Here is a 17,544-nt window from a genome sequence, read left to right as displayed (position 1 = left end):
GAAAGATACCATTTCTGAGTCACTCACTCACCCAACTATTATTGAGTGCCTACGACATACCAAATAAAGTTCTAAGTTCAGACCACTGTTCCAGGAGTTGGCATTTATCATTCTTTTTCCATGCCCTATTGCCTTCCCCGAGACCCTGAGCTTTAGGGGAATTTGACACTTAAAGAGTCCAGGTAGGAGACAGAGATCACCTCCCTCCATAAAAGAGGGAAACTCTTTTTAGGCTCCACCAGTCAGATGCCCACATATCAGACTCTGATCCAGGACATAGTGACACAGAGAAGTTGGAACAGTGCCGAACGCATTTTGGCAACAGTGGTTTGGACAGCAATAGTGACATCCAGTTGCTAGGAGCAACAGTAAGCTTTATTGATAGCCTTACCAGCTGAAAGCAAACTGCTTCTGGTGGTCTTCAGCACCAGGAATTGAAAACAATCATATGCCACATCAATAGCTGCCTACCAGTTGCCAAGAGATGTATAAATTTTCTCAAGCAATGAAACCACATCTGAAATAGCAGCTGTAACTGAAGTCAACATCTGATTAAGTTTAAGATAATTCATTATCATTCTCTAAGATCCAGCTATTTTCTGCACAAGCCAAATAAGTGAATCAAATGAGGATGTGATGAGAATCGCCTCACCTCCTTCAAGTCCTTAATGGTGGCGTTCATCTCTAGGAAAGCAGTATTACTTTTAATTTCCTATTTTCCTATGTAGAGGCAGTTCCAGGAAAGACTTCCACATGACCTTTCCTACCACAGTAGCTTTCACTTCCACATACGTGAAGTGAGAAATTGCAGTTCAAAGCAACACAAAGTTAGAACAGAGATGAAGATGCTGCATCAGGAATGTCAATTCAAGGGAAAGAACACAGGTCAGTGTGAGCAGGAGGTCTTGTGGACAGGAAGTGAGCTAGTCTTCGTACTTCCTCATATTATGCTAATAAAAACACAGGTGCATACAGACACCAGTTATAGAAAGAAACATCAGCAGTTCTTGAAGTCACAAAGCGGGGTGTAAACAAATCTTGTATCACTCACTCCCACACAAGGCAGCTGTCTCATGCCATGTCATTGCTGTTATGTGCCATTCTGGTTGGTTCTGATTCAGCAAACTTATGTGCAATAGAAAGAAACACAACCCAGACCTGTGCCAATCTCACAATCTTTGCTTTGTTTGAAAGACAGATTTGTTTGTTCTTTTGGCAGTCCATGGTATATTCAATATTCTTTCTTGACTGCTACTTCCATGGGCATTGATTGCAGACCCAAGAAAAATGAAAATCCCTAACAACTTCAATCTTTTCTCTATTGACCATAATGTTGCTTATTGGTCCAGTTGTAAGGATTTTTTTTTTTTCTTTATATTGAGGCATAATTCATACTGAAGGCTGTGGTCTTTGATCTTCATCAGTAAGTGTTTAAAGTAATCTTCACTTTCAGCAAGCAAGGTTGTGTCATCTGCATATCACACGCAGGTTGTTAAAGTCTCCCTCCAATCCCAATGCTGCATTCTTCATTTGTACAGCTTCTCAGGTTATTTGCTCAGCATACAGACTGAATAAGTATGGTGAAAAGCCAATCCTGATGCACACATTCCCTGATTTTGAACCATGTAGTATCCTCATGTTCTATTCAAACAACTGCCTCTTGGTCTACATACAGGTTCTGGAATTCCCATTTTTCCTAAGTTTTCCATAATTTGTTATGATCTTCACAGTCAAATGTCTTTGCATAGTCAGTAAAACACAGGTAAACATCTGTGTGATATTCTCTACTCTCAGACAAGATCCATCTGACATCTGATATCCAACGTTCCACAACTTCTTCTGAATCCAGCTCAAATTTCTAGCAGTTCTCTGTCTATATACTTCTGTCATCATTTTTGAGTTATTTGAATTATTGTTATACTGCTATTCAAAATGTTTTCAGTGGCCAATATTTTCAGAAGTAGACCACCACATCCTCCTTCCTAGTCATAGTCTAGAAGCTCTGCTCAAACCTGTCCACCTGAGGTGACCCTGCTTGAAATACCAGTAACATGGCTTCCATCTCACAGCAACACACAAGTCACGATGATACAACAAACTGACAGACAAGTGGTGGAGTTAATGAATTAAGTTTTGTTAAATGTATTTTTGAAAGGCATATTTACAGTCTTTTAATGTGTTTTCTAGTTAGACTTACTTGTAGGCTGATTTCTGCCTAATTAATCAAGGAGAGCACTAGGTTGGCTGATGTGTACTCCAAGAAACACTAACATTTAGCAGGGATATATTTATGTACAACTCTAAAGGTTAACTACTGTGATGTGGTTTAGACCTTGAGGACTGGTGCTCCACAGAGATGATCAAGTATATCTATGACTATGAGCCAAAGCAATCCAAATAACAATTTTATGAAAAGTTCCTTTAAGACATTTAATTTCATCTTTTTTTTTCCTTTTCTTTGATGGAAATTAATTCCAGAGATGAGTTTAATCATTTATGTGTTGTATTAAACTTGTTAGATACCATCAGGTTGGCTATGACTCATAGCAACCCTATGTATAACAGAATGTAACACTGTTTGGTCATACACCATGCTCACAATCATTGACATGCTTTAGCATGTCACTCATTGCAGCCACTGTATCAACCAATTTCATTGAGGGCCTTCATTTTTTCACTGACCCTCTTCTTTAGTAAGCTTGATATCCTTCTCCAGGTGCTGGGCCATTCTGACAACATTACCAAAGTACATGAGATTAATTCTGGTCATTCTCACCTCTAAGGAGCATTAAACTTAGTATTGAAAATCACAGCTATAAAACTGAAAACCAAACTCACTGCCATTGAGTCAATTCTAACTCAGCAACCCCCATTGGGTTTCCAAGGTTTCTTTGTGGAAGCAGAATGCTTTATATTTCTTCCACAGAGCAGCTGATGGCTTTCAACTGCTGACCTCCTGGGTAACAATCAAATGCCTTAACCACTGTACCATCAGAGCTCCTAAAACTATAAAGTCGATCATACTTATTAAAATTTAACACACTTAATTGAAATTTGGCTTCTTCAACAGCTAAGATAGCAATGAAATTGGAGAAATACATGCAATTATCATCAGGAGAGAAAATATTTGATTTTTCAAAAAATGTTTGCATCTTCTTGTTGTTGTTATGTGCTGTCGAGTCAGACACAACTCATAGCGACCTCTCCTTGGGTTTCTGAGACAGTATCACTGTGGAAGTAGATTGCCCAACCTTCCTCCCAAGGAGTGGCTGGTGGGTTTGAACCACCAGCCTTCTGGTTAGCAGTCAAGTGCCTTAGGCACTGTGCTACCAGAGCTCCTATATGCATCTTAGGGGTAGGCAAAAAGTAAAATAATCATAAATTTATGTTTGTGAACCATATCATCATTATTCCATTTTTAATTAATTAAAAATAATGCTGTGGACACCCTCAAGCCAACCAGAGCTCCTAATTCCAGCATAAGTTATTGAAATATTTTTTTTCTTTCCCTAGTGATGTCATGATATCAAAGTTCTCTGTATGTGTGCATGTGTGTGTATGCCAGCGTATTTCTGGGTCCTGAATTTTGCTGAAATGTTCAATTTGTATTTTTCTGCATCAACACCATTCTGTCAATTATTATACAAGTATTATATACCTAGATGCTCTGGTGGCATAGTATCAAAGGCACTTGACTGCTAATCAGAAGGCTGGTGGTTCAAACCCACCAGCCACTCCTTGGAAGGAAAACTGGGCAATCTACTTCCATAGAGATACTGCCTCGGAAACCCATGGAGTGGTGTCTGTGAGTTTAATCGACTGTACAGCAGTGAGTTTGGTTTGGGGTTTATTATGTATCTGGGCAGAAGATGCCTCCTTAATATTTTTCTTCAGAAGTGTCTTGGCCATGATTAACCTTCTGCTATTCCATGTATAGAAACTCTGGTAGCTTAATGCCTAAGGCACTTGACTGCTAACCAAAAGGCTGGTGGTTCAAGCCCACCAGCCACTCCTCGGAAGGAAGATGGGACAATCTACTTCTGTAGTGATACTGCCTTGGAAACTCAAGGAGGGGTCTCTATGAGTCAGGTCCGACTCGACAGCACATAACAACAACAATATTCCATGTATATTTTAGAAGCACCTTCTTGCATTCTATGACAGAAGTGTTAATGATTTGATTGAATTTAGGAAGAACTGATATTTTTATCATATTAAATTTTCATACCCTTAGATATGAGTTATAGCTTCATGTATTGATATTTGCTGAATTCCTTTTATTCAAATTTTATACACAAGTCTTGCATACATTTTGTAAGATTTCTTTCTAGGTTAAATTTTTTGTTGCTGTTATCTCTTCTTAAAATAATCGTTTTTTCTAATTATAGCTGATATACAGAAAAGCAAATCCTTTTAACCATCTTGCTAAACTTTTTCATCATTTCTAATAGCATTTCTATCGATCTTTTAGGTTTTTGTGTAGACAGTTATATAAATTCAAATAATCATGTTTTCATTTTATCTTTTCCAGTTTCTATGGCTTCAACTTTATTTTCTTGTTAATTGCACTTAAGTAGGAAATCTAGCATACTGTTGAATGCAAGTGGTCATGTTGGACATCTGCTTCTATTATTTTCCAATGTTATGAAAATGAGTATAGTAGATATTTTAAACATACATCCCCTAATGGGTTAAGGATATTCCCTTCTATTTCTAGTTTGTTAAGAGATTTTTTAAAATCATCTTAGCATTACTAAATTCAATCCAACTTAGTCATAGTGTATTATCATTTTTAGGAATTATTTAATTTAGTTTCCTAATATTTTGTTTAAGAATCTATGTATCCATCTATCCATCATTCATCCATCCATTCATCTATCCATCTATCTAATTTTTATCTATTTTCATCTCATCATAATCCATCTATTAAGAAAAATGTCTCCAATATTCCTTTTTCATACAGTTCTGATTAGGTTTCAGTATCAATATTTTATTGGTTTCAATTAAGGTTGATTTTCTCTTTTCTAATCATTGGAAGGTTTATTGTAGAATTACTTATAAAAACTGTCTGGGCTTGTTCGATGTTACCACAGATTTGATTAGGTCTATATAGTTCATTACAAATTATGTTTGTGTAAGGAATGAGGTAGAAGCTGAGCTTCATTTTCACCCATATAGCTATCCACCTCTTCCAGCACCCTTTTTCAAAAATATTCTCTTTCCCTTATTAAGTAACGTTGGAATCTTTGTCAAAAATCAACTGACTTTGACTCTATATATGTGGGTCTCTTCTGGACTCCACATTTTTTTCTTGTTACCTATTTCTCTGCACTTAGACCAATACTGCACTGTATTGATTACTGTAGTATTATAGCAAATCTAGGAATCAAGTAATGTAATGTCTTCAACCACCAAGTGTCTGTCAATTTCTCATACTGTGGTGGCTTGCCTGTTGCTATGGGGCTGGAGATTACATCACTTGTATTTCAAACACCTGCAGGGTCACCCATCAAAAGAAAATAGAAAGAATACACAGGGTCACTGAAAAAAGAATTGGTGGGTGATCAATTATCTCAGGAAGTGGAATATGATCAAGAACCAATGGTATTCAAAGAAGAAGTTGAAGCTGCACTGAAGGAATTGGCAAAAAAACAAGGCTCCAGGAATGGACGGAATACCTTTGAGATGTTTCAAAAAACAGATGCAGCCCTGGATGCACGTACTCATCTATGCTAAGTAATTTGGAAGACAACTACCTGGCCAACTGACTGGAAGAGAGTCATATTTGTGACCATTGTAAAGAAAGGTAATTCAGCAGAATGTAGAAATTACTGAATAATGTCACACCCAAGTAGAGCTTTGCTGAAGATAGCTCAAAAACGGTTGCAGGAGTATATTGACAGGGAACTTCCAGAAGTGCAAGCTGGATTCAGGAGAGGATATGAAATGAGGGATATCATTGCTGATGTCAGGTGGATCTTGGCTGAAAGCGAAGAATACCAGAAAGATGTTTACTTGTGTTCTATTGACTATGCAAAGGCACCTGATAGTGTGGACCATAACAAATTATGGATAACATTATGAAGAATGGGAATTCCAGAACACTTAATGGTGCTCATAAGAATCTGTACATAGACCAAGAGGCAGTCATTCAAACAGAAAAAGGGGTTGCTGCATAGTTTAAAATCTGGAAGGGAGTGTATCAGAGTTGTATCCTTTTGCCATACTTGTTCAATCTCTATGCTGAGCAAATAATCCAAGAAGCTGGACTACATGAAGAAGAGCATGGCATCAGGATTGGAGGAAGACTCATTAACACCCTGAGATATGCAGATGGCAGAACTTTGCTTGCTGAAGGTGAAGAAGACTTGAATCACTTACTGATGAAGATCAAAGACTGCAGTCTTCAGTATGGATGACATCTCAACATAAAGAAAATGAAAATCCTCACAACTGGACCAATAAGCAGCACCAAAATAAATGGGGAAGATTGAAGTTGTCAAATACTTCATTTTACATGGATCCATGATCAACATCCATAGAAGCAGCCAGCAAGAAATCAGACTATGTATTGCACTGGGCAAATCTGCTGCCAAAGATCTCTTTAAAGTGTTGAAGAGCAAAGATGTCACTTTGAAGACTAAGGTGTGCCTAACCCAAATCATGGTATTTTCAATCACCTCATGTGTATGTGAAAGCTGGACAATGAACAAGGAAGACCAAAGGAGAGTTGATGTCTTTGAATTACAGTGTTGGTGAAGAATACTGAAAATGCCACAGAGTGCCAGAAGAATGAACAAATCTGTCCTGGAAGAAGTGCAGCCAAAATGCTCCTTGGAAGCAAGAATGGCCAGACTTTGTCTCAACTACTTTGGTCATGTTGTCAGAAGGCACCATCCTCTGGAGAAATATATAATGCTCAGTAAAATGGAGGGTCAGCCAAAAAGGGGAAGACCCTCAACAGGATGTATTGACATATTGGCTGCAACAATAGGCTCAAATATAGCAAGGATTGTGAGGATGGCACATGACTGGATAGTGTTTCGTTCTGTTGTACATAGAGTCACTATGAGTCAGAGCTGACTCAAAGGTATCTCACAGCAATAGCAACAACAACAATGCTTTCAATTTTATTCTTTTCTGTATAGATATTTGCATATCCATATCAACTTTAGAATCAACTTTTCAGTTAGAAAATGTGACAGGCATATTAGTTTCTGATTGCTGTTGTGAAAAATCACCACCACAAACACTGTGGCTGAAAACAACACAAATTTATTATCTTCCATTTTTGGAGGTCAGAGATTAAAAACAAGTGTCATTGGGCTAAAATCAAGATGTCACAAGGCCTTCATTCCTTCCTGGAAGTACTAGGGGGAAATCTATTTTATTTCCTTTTCCTTGGCTATTGGCCCACTTCCATCTTCAAGTCAGCAATGACATCTTGAGTCTTTCTCAAGTCACATCACTCTGACATTGACTTTTTTTCTCCCATTTCCATCTTGTAAGAACCCTTGTGATTTCGTTGGGCCTGCCTGGATAATTCAGGACAATCTTCTTATCTTAATGTTGTCTAATTAGCAACCTTAAGTCCATCTGTAAATTCCCCCTTAGATTATAACAGAACATACTTACAGGCTTCAAGGATTAGGCTTGAGGCATCTTTCTGGGGCCATTATTCTGCTTACACAGTTGGAGATGTTTTGAATCTAGAGATCAGTTTGGGGAGAATTGACTTATTAACCACAGTGAGTCTTCTAATCCATAAACATGGCACATCTCCATAGTCATTTAGGTCTTTGATTCTCTAAGTGATAATTAGTAGTTTTCAGCACAGAGGCCTTGTACATAATTTGCTTAGATTTATTCCTAGGTAGGCGACATTTTTTATACTATTTTAACTATACAATTTTTAAATTTCAATTTCATATTGTTTATATAGAGATATAATTGACTTTTGTGTTTTCAACTTGTGTCCAGCTACCTGTTGAGTTTACATATAAATTCTAGTTAAACTACCTAGAACAATTTTAAGTTAAATTTGAATTTATTTTTGTCCTGACTTCAGGGGGGAAGGGTTCATTATTTTGCCATTAAACATGCCGCTAGCTGCATACTTTATTAAAAATAATCTTTATCAGATTACCTAAACACACTGTAGCAAACAAGTGCCTAAGACATTTGACTGCTTACCAGAAGGCTGGCAGTTCAAACCCACCAGCCACTCCTCAGAAGGAAGATTAGGCAATCTACTTCCATAGTGATACTGCCTCGGAAATGCAACGAGGGATTGCGATGAGTTGGATTCAACTAGACGGCAGTTTTATTTTTTACCACAAAAACTGCACTAGGACACCCATCAGACTAGATTTGAAATACTGGTATATCTATATTTTCACATTCCTGGGGAAAACAGTCAAATACTACATCCACCTTCACCTTCCACTTTTCACACAAATATAGCTAAGTAGGTTTTCACTTTCAAGACCCTGCAGCACAAAGAAGCAAGCCAGAGGGATAATAAAATGGATGCTAAGCACCAATAAAACACATACAGCACAAACTAGTGACAAAACAATCCTTTACCATATTTCTTTTATTGATTCTATTGGTTCTGTATTATTTTGTAATTTGATTGATATTTTGGTTGGGTGCCTTAATTCTAAAAATGTTTTTAAAATTATCTACTTATTATTATCTACTTATTATAATTATCTACTTATTATCTACTTGTTATACTTATTATAATTATCTACTCTCTGAGATAGTGCATGTCTGAAATGTTTCTTTCTTCTTGCCCTCGTATATAAAAGACAATTTATTTGGATAATTAGATGATCTTTTTCCATTATAAACTTACTAGTGGACATTTCTATTTAAAGCCATACCTGAAATGTTTTCTCTACTCCCAACATTCTTGCTTCCATCAAAGATACCATATGGGTCTTTTTCTTCATCCACAATCTTGGCATTGCATTCCAGTATACAACCCTAGCAATAAATAAAAAGAACATGAAGTAATGGACTAACTCAAATTCCTGAACATCCTTTCCCTAGATTTTCTCATTTATAGGCTTGTTTTCAATCTTGGCTGAACACTGTTGTTGTTGTTGTTGTTGTTATGTGCTGACGAGTCAGACCTGACTCATAGCTACCCTTTCTTGGGTTTCCGAGGCAGTATCACTACTGAAGTAGATTGACCCATCTTCCTTCTGAGGAGTGGCTGGTGGGTGAACACTAGTCCTTGATAAATACAGATGCCTGAGTCCCACCACCACACAATATGATCTGGTGGTGGGACAGCTCTGTGGTTTTAAAAAGTCCCACAGATGAGCCAATTATACATCATCTGTTAACAATAACATCAAAATATCTTTCTCTGAAAACTAAAGTTTAACTGACAACATGATTTTACCTTCTTAGAGGCATCTTTCTCTCTTAAACATAACAAAGGAGATTCTTAGATTATTAGTTCCTGATCTCTCAAGCCATTGATGCTGTACATTGATTTAATCCCTTATCAATTACATATTGATCACCTGCTCTGTAGCATAGAATTTAAAAAAAATTTCTTCCAACAAAGTTAGACAAATGGGCTATTGAGTCAACTAGCCATGTTTTCTGTAAAATCTGTGAGCAGGGGTTATATTTGGTTTCCTGTAGAACTTCCAGCACCTATTATAGTAGCTGCAATATGCTAGGCACTCGTTTAATATTTGTTGATTACAGTAATTACATACTTTCTAAAATTAAAATGAACTATGCTGAAACTACATATGCATGTATTAGAATGTTGTTTTTAATATACAGAAATGCGTTCTTATGACTGATTTTAATCAAGTAAAAAAAGAAAGCAGATGTATAGTGAAGGAATTTGACTATTCAAATATTGGGGATTATTTTTAGAAATAATTAATGTATTTCACTATTTGACTTTAAAACTATTTGGATAAAGCATGTGGCTAATGAAAGTGTGCAATGCAGCTCATGAAGTTCATTTTAGCAAATTGTAATTGTGCTTGTTTTCAGTGATTAACTGACACATACTTGTATTAAAACAGAACATCATTGAATCATATTTTTATGCCAGATGGATATCTATTTCAAAACTTCTTGAACCCAAGACTGTGGGAGCTCTGGTGGTGTCATGCCTAAGGCATTTGACTGCTAACCAGAAGGCTAGGGGTTTAAACCCACTAGCCACTCCTCAGAAAGAAGGTTGGGCAATCTACGTCTGTAGAGATAACTTACTGCCGTGGAGTTGATTCAACTCATAGTGACCCCTGCTTGGGTTTCTGAGGCAGTATTTCTATGGAAGTATATTGCCCAATCTTCTTCCAAGGAGCAGCTGGTGGGTTTGAACCCACAGCCTTCTGGTTAGCAGTCAAATGCCTTAGGCACCGCACCACCAGAGCTCCCTCTATAGAGATATTGTTATTGTTCTTAGGTGTCATTGAGTCATCTCTGACTCATAGTGACCCCATGTACAGCACAACGAAACAGTGCCTGGTCCTGTGCTCCCTCCATGATCTTGGCTATACTTGAGCCCATCATTGTAGGTGTCAATCCACCTTATTGAGGGCTTCCCTCTTTCATTGACATTCCACTTTACCAAGCATGATATCCTTCTCTAGGGAATGGTTCCTGTTGAGAACATGACCAAAGTAGGTGAGACTTAGTCTGGTCATTCTACCTCCCAACTAGCATTCTGGCTGCACTTCTTCCAGGAGAGATATGTTAGTTCTTTTAGCAATCCATGGTACTCTGAGCATTCTTCACCAGCACCACAACTCAAAAACATCAACTCTTCGGTCTTCCTTATTCATCGTCCAGCTCTCACATGCATATGAGGTGACTGAAAATATCATGGCTTGTGTCAGGTGCACCTTAGTCCTCAAAGAGACATCTTTGCTCTTCAGCACTTGAAAGAGGTCTTTTATAGCCAGTTTGCCCAGTGCTACATGTTGTCTGATATCTTGACTGCTGCTTCCATTAGCATTGATTGTAGAACTAAGTAATATGAAGTCTTTGACAACTTCAATCTTTTCTTCATTTATCATGATGCTGCTAATTGGTCCAGTTGTAACAATTTTTGTTTTCTTTATATTGAGATGTAATCCATACTGCAGACTATAGTCTTCAATCTTCATCAGTAAGTGTCTCAAGTCATCCTCACTTTCAGCAAGCAAAGTTGTGTCATCAGCATATCTCAGGTTGTTAATGATTCTTCCTCCATTCCTGATGCCACGTTCTTCTTCATATAGTCCAGCTTCTTGGATTATTTACTCACCATATAGATTGAATAAGTATGGTGAAAGAATAGAACACTGACACACTTCCTTCTTGATTTTAAACCATGCAGTGCCCCCTTGTTCTGTTTGAATGATAGCCTCCTGGTCTATGTACAGGTTCCTCATGAGTACAATCAACTGTTCTGGAATTCCCATTCTTCTCAATATTATCCACAATTTGTTATGATCCACACAATCAAATGCTTTTCCATAGTCAACAAAACACAAGTGAATATCTTTCTGGTGTTTTTTGCTTTAAGCCGAGATCTATCTGACATCAGCAATGATATCCCTGAGTCTTCATTCTCTTCTGAATCCAGCTTGCATTTCTGGAAGTTATCTGTCAATATACCGCTGCAACCATTTTTTAATTATCTTTAGTAAGATTTTATTTGCATGCAATATTAATGATATTGTTCAATAATTTCCACATTTTATGGGAACATCTTTCTTTGGAATGGATACAAATATGGATTTCTTCCAGTCAGTTGGCCAGGTAGCTATCTTCCAATCTCCTGGCATACTTGAATGAGTGCCTCCAGCACACCATCTGTTTGTTGAGACATCTCAATGGGTAGCCCCTTGATTCCTGGAGCCTTGTTTTTTCCACTTCCTTCAGTACAGCTTCAATTTCTTCCTTCAGTACCATTGGTTCTTGATCATATGCCACCTCCTGAAATGGATGAACACTGGCTGATTCTTTTTGGTACAGTGACTCTGTGTATTCCTTCTATCTTCTTTTGATGTTTCCTGCCTCAAAATTTTGTATTTCCTGCCGCAGTATTTTGCCCCTGTTGTGGTTGTTATGTGCTGTCGAGTTGGACCCAACTCATAGCCACCCCTCCGTGGTTTTCCGAGGTGGTATCACTACAGAAGTAGATTGCCCAACCTTCCTTCCAAGGAGTGGCTGGTATGTTTGAACCAGCAGCCTTCTGGTTAGCCGTCAAGTGCCTTAGACACTATGCTACCAGAGCTACTTGAGGCTTAATTTTTTCCTTCAGTTCTTTCAGCTTGAGAAATGCTAGGCATGGTCTTCCCTTTTGGTTTACTAACTCCAGGTCTTTGCACATTACATTATAATAATTGACTTTGTCTTCTGTAGAGATATTGACTTGGAAACCCAAGGAGGAGTCACTATAAGTCAGCATCAAGTCAACAGCAGTGATTTGGTTTGGTTTGGTTTGTGGACCCAAGACTGACAGAGAGTATAACATAGTCTTATTCATAACAGTTTAAGTACTGGCCTCTTTCAAGGGATAATTGGTTTATGGGATCAAAGTGACAACAGCCTTCAAAGGATTAGATAAGGAATTTAGAAAGCAGTTAGTTGATGTTAATAGAGGAGGAATAATTCAGAAAAGGAGGGTGAGAATGGTTGCACAACTAAAGAATGCAATCAATGCCAGTGAATTATACATGTGGTGATTGTTCAGTTGGTGCATGCTGTGCTCTGTATATTCTCAACAACAAAAATCAAATTAATTAATTTTAAAAAATGCACACCAAAATGCTTCAGTAAGCATGTTATCATGTAAACAGAGATGATTAATTCAATTGAAATGATCAGTTTTTTAATAAGAAGAATATTGCAATCTTTAATGTACACAATACTTAATTTAATCTGATTTAAGCAGCAAGTCTTTCAGATTATCTACAATAGCATAATAAACTCCTAACTGAAGGACATATTTTATTTTTCAATTGATTACTTTACAAATGTTAGGGCACTCCATTTATTAGAAGGTCTACTGAATTTGCAAATTTAGGTTAGGAAGTCATAATATCATTCTAAAATAATAAAACATTCAATTTTACAATGCATTAGTTATTTTAGAATTAACTAAGCAAATAATACCCCAGAAAAAAATCAAACTAATTTTTCACCAGTGCACTTTATTGTTGTTTACATCCATTATCACAACAGTATGGGGAAAAAATGACTGTTCTATTGTCACTCACCATAGGTAAAATCAATTGTCCATGAAAATAAGTGGAACAATTATAGCATAAGATACTTAGTCATTTTATACCAGTGTGGATTCACTATCAATTTTCAGAAAGGATTAGTCCCTGAATTTTTTATTCATAAACATTATACATTATCATAAGAAATAACAAAATATAACCTATAAGATACAAAAGAGTTTGGGTAAATTCTTTATTTGTAGGAAAATAAGTGTCAGTCTTATGGAATATCCATAATATACCTTGACGTGTGGCACACTACTGGGCAATGTTTCATTCTGTTGTACATAGTGTAGCTATGAGTTGGAGCTGACTCGATGGCACCTAACAACAACAGCAGCACCTTGACCTTCAGAATTGAAGGTGATGCAATAATAGGAAAGCATGTTACAAACTCAGGAGGTGTTTTTATTAGTTATTTTATATACATAAACAGAAATCATCAATCTCTTATGATTACTTACAGTCACAAACTTAAAGGACTTTCTATAAAAGTAGGAAGGTTTTTGAAAATGTCAAGATATTGAAGTCAGACAGATTTGTGTTTTTATCCTGCGTTTTCATTCAGAAGTGTTGTACTTGGGCAAGTTAATAAACTTATGGGATCTCAGATTTTTACCTGAAAAATGGAAACAATGATGCCTCAATTTCAGAGTTATAGTGCAGATTAAATGAAATGTTGTTGTTGTTGTTATGTGCCCTCTAGTCACACCCAACTCATAGCAACCCCTCCTTGGGTTTCCTAGGCAATATCACTATGGAAGTAGACTGCCCACCCTTCCTTCCAAAGAGTGCCTGGTGGATTTGAACCACCAGCTTCTGGTTAGCAGTCAAGTGCCTTAGGCACTATGCTATAAATGAGATACTAAAAATAAATTAGGATGATATGTTTAATGGGTGTTATTATGGAGCTCTGTAAGTGCAAATGGTTAAGTGCCTGACTGCTAATCAAAATGTTGGCTGTTTGAACCTGCCCAGAGACTCCTAGGAAGACAGGCCTCATCATCTGCTTCTAAAAAGTCACAGCCTTGAAAACTCATTGGAGCAGTTCTTTGTGCATGTGAAGTCTCTATGTGTCAGAATCCATTCAATGGCAACTAACAACAACAATATTAGTAGTAGTAGTAGTAGTAGTAGTAGTAGTAGTAGTAGTAGTAGTAGTAGAGGTTCATGAGTGATTTATTAGAGGTTCATGAGTGATGTAAACAGTTAAGCTCTCAACTAGCCTAAAGGTTGGCGGTTCAAACACACCAGTGGTCCCGTGGATGGAAAGTCTGACAATCTGTTTCTGTAAAGATTACAGCCAAGAAAACATGTAAACAGAGATGATTAATTCAATTGAAATTATCAGTTTTTTAATAAGAAGAATATTGCAATCTTTAATGTACGCAATACTTAATTTAATCTGATTTAAGCAGCAAGTCTTTCAGATTATCTACAATGGCATAATAAACTCCTAACTAAAGCAAATATTTTATTTTTCAATTGTACTCTGTAAAACATGGGGTCATCATGTGTGGAAATTGACATGATGGCAATAGGATTTTGTATTATCGTTATTAATCCTCCTATTCAGTTGAGGTTTGTTCTGAACCCTGAATTCTTATAAAAAGCCACTTTAATGCTCCTTTGACATCTTTATTCCTCAGAGTGTACATTAAGGGGTTAAGGCTTGGGGTGATGATGGTGTAGAAGAGGCTAAGAAATTTATCCACAATGGAAGAGAAAATTTTCTTTGTTTGTAAGCACATGCAGATGGCACTGCCATAGAAGAGGGTGACCACAGTGAGGTGAGAGCCACAGGTATTAAGCACCTTCTTCCATCCTCTGCCTGACTTGATCTTAGTCACAGCTAGAGTGATGACCCCATATGAGACAAGGATGACACCGAGTGGCAGAAGAAGGTAAAGTATCCCAAGTGTATAAATGAGAACATCTATTATTTTACTGTACTCCCAAATAATCTTAAGAAAGACAGGCATCTCACAAAAGTAGTCATCTATTGTATGATGGCCACATCGTGGCAGTGTGAAAGTAAAAGAACTCACACCTAGAGCACCAGCCAGCCAGTCAACCATGATGCCGCTACCATCTTCTTACAAAACCGAGGGTGCATGACAACCACATAGTGCAGGGGTTGGCAGAATGCTGCGTAGCGATCATAGGCCACGACTGCCAATAAAAGGCATTCTATTGCACCAAAGTCAAAAGGAAATACAAACGGTAGGAGACAACCTGCATAAGTGATCAATTTATTTGGCCCCCACAGATTTACAAGCATTTGGGGGACAACAGTAGTTGTGTAGCAGATGTCCAGAAATGAGAGGTTAGTAAGGAAGTAGTACATTGGTGTTTGCAGTCAGATGTCTAGTGAAGATACCAGAATAATTGCTGTGTTACTTAGGAGAGTCATAAGATAGAAGAGCAAGACAGCCACAGAGATGATGGGCTCCAGTTGGGGTTGGTCAGAAAAACCCAGCAAGATGAAACCACCACCTGAGCTGGTATTGAGTGTGTCCATTATCTTCAATCCCTGATCTCCATAGAAAAGGATAAAGAAGGAACCAGAAAGTTGAAACAACAAATTATACATTCTTATATGGCTGACCGTTCAAACCCACCAGCCACTCCTCGGAAGGAAGATGGGGCAATCTACTTCCATAGTGATACTTCCTCGGAAACCCACGGAGGAGTCGCTATGAATCGGGTCCAATTCGACGGCACATACCAACAACAACAACAACGTTGTTCATATGATGACTCAGTATTGTGAAGAAATAGTTCTCTGCAGTGAAGGATGCCCATATTACAGAAATCATAGGACCTCTCTGTGTTCAGTGAACAAGCTGCAGAGAAGAGTGTGCTCTACCACATGGTTTGCTGAAACGATCATCATCACACTGTTGCCATAAGTGGAAATGTCCACCTGAGAGCCAATATCGAAGAACAATACAGTCTTTTTCTTTTTTTTTTTTTAAAGATAACAAGGATTGCTCTGTTATATATGAAGTAAGTTTGTGTCTGTTAAACTTTTCTTAATGTTTATGATATTTCCTGACCAACAGAAGTTCTTCTCTTAATTTTATGCTACCATACTTATCATTTCTATTATAATTTTTAATGCTTAGAAAATCTTTACAAAATAAATATTTACTTCCTCCTTTCTGTTCATTGATTTTTTCACACTATTTATCCATTCAAAATTTATTTCAATGTATGTTTTTAATCAGTGTAATCAATTTTCACATGAGATTTTTCGAATAGGCTTGCATTGCTCACTAATTTGTAATGGTTCTCTTTTCATATTCAATATTCTAATATAAAATGAACTGGGTCTACTTTGGAGGCATCCATTTTGTTTCAATCATCTGCAAATCAATATTTTTAAATAACTATTGCTTGACAGCATTTCTGTACCTTACTGTACAAATCCTCCCTTATTACTCTTCTTTATGAAAATGTCATGACTTTTGTAAGCTGTTATTTTTCCAAATAAGTTCTGAAGTCAATTTGTTACAATACAAACAAACTATAGGAAATTGTTTGAAATGTCTGTATTAAATTTTTTATTTAAAATAATCATTTTCTTTTTGGAGAATATGAGGTATCCCAATTTATTCATATTTTCCCTTTGATGAAGTTGAACAATAATTTTTTATTAAAAAATTTCATGTATTCTTACATGTGAAGTTTATCTTTATTGATATTACATTTTAATTAATTTCTTATTGGTTAGTGTTGATAGGAAAACAATAGGTTTCAATTATTTATTTTGTATATATCCTTATTGCTGACTCTATACGGATTTATAACACTTTTCATATGATTCTTTTTTATTTTAAAATGAGGTGTATTATGTTCTCTTTAAATACTGAGAATTTTGTTTCTTCTTATTTCTTCTCTCATTTTTGATGGGGAGTGGAGTGTATACATTTTCTAGCTAACATTAAGCAGCAATGTAGAAAATATTATTGATATTTTACATTAAACACTTTAGTCCATATCTTATTTTTTAGAAGAGGCAGGAAGAAAATAAATTGTGTCTATCCGAAGAAATAGAGTCCATGACTATTCTGAACTGATGCAAGCCAACTTGTTTGTTCTCAACAATCAAGTTATTCTTGATAAATAATCATGTTGTTGTTGTTATTAAGTGCCGTCGAGTCATTTCCAACTAATAGCAACCCCACGCACAGCACAACGAAACACTGCCCGATCCCGCGCCAGCCCCACAATCCCTGCTATACTTGAGCCCATCATGCAGCCACCGTATCAATCCATCTCATTG

At 36.9% G+C, this 17,544-nt stretch overlaps 1 pseudogene; it reads right to left on the bottom strand.

Moving 5' to 3' along the window:
- Window positions 1-14,824: 14,824 nt before the first annotated feature.
- On the bottom strand, window positions 14,825-15,777 carry LOC122151675 (annotated as a pseudogene).
- Window positions 15,778-17,544: the final 1,767 nt, after the last annotated feature.

The sequence above is a fragment of the Orycteropus afer genome, unplaced genomic scaffold (assembly GCF_000298275.1).
Source record: "Orycteropus afer afer isolate SDZICR_OR568_19922 unplaced genomic scaffold, OryAfe1.0 scaffold00632, whole genome shotgun sequence".
NCBI lineage: Eukaryota > Metazoa > Chordata > Mammalia > Tubulidentata > Orycteropodidae > Orycteropus > Orycteropus afer.
The sequence above is the reverse complement of the archived record's forward strand: the minus strand, read 5'-3'. Positions and strand labels throughout refer to the sequence as shown.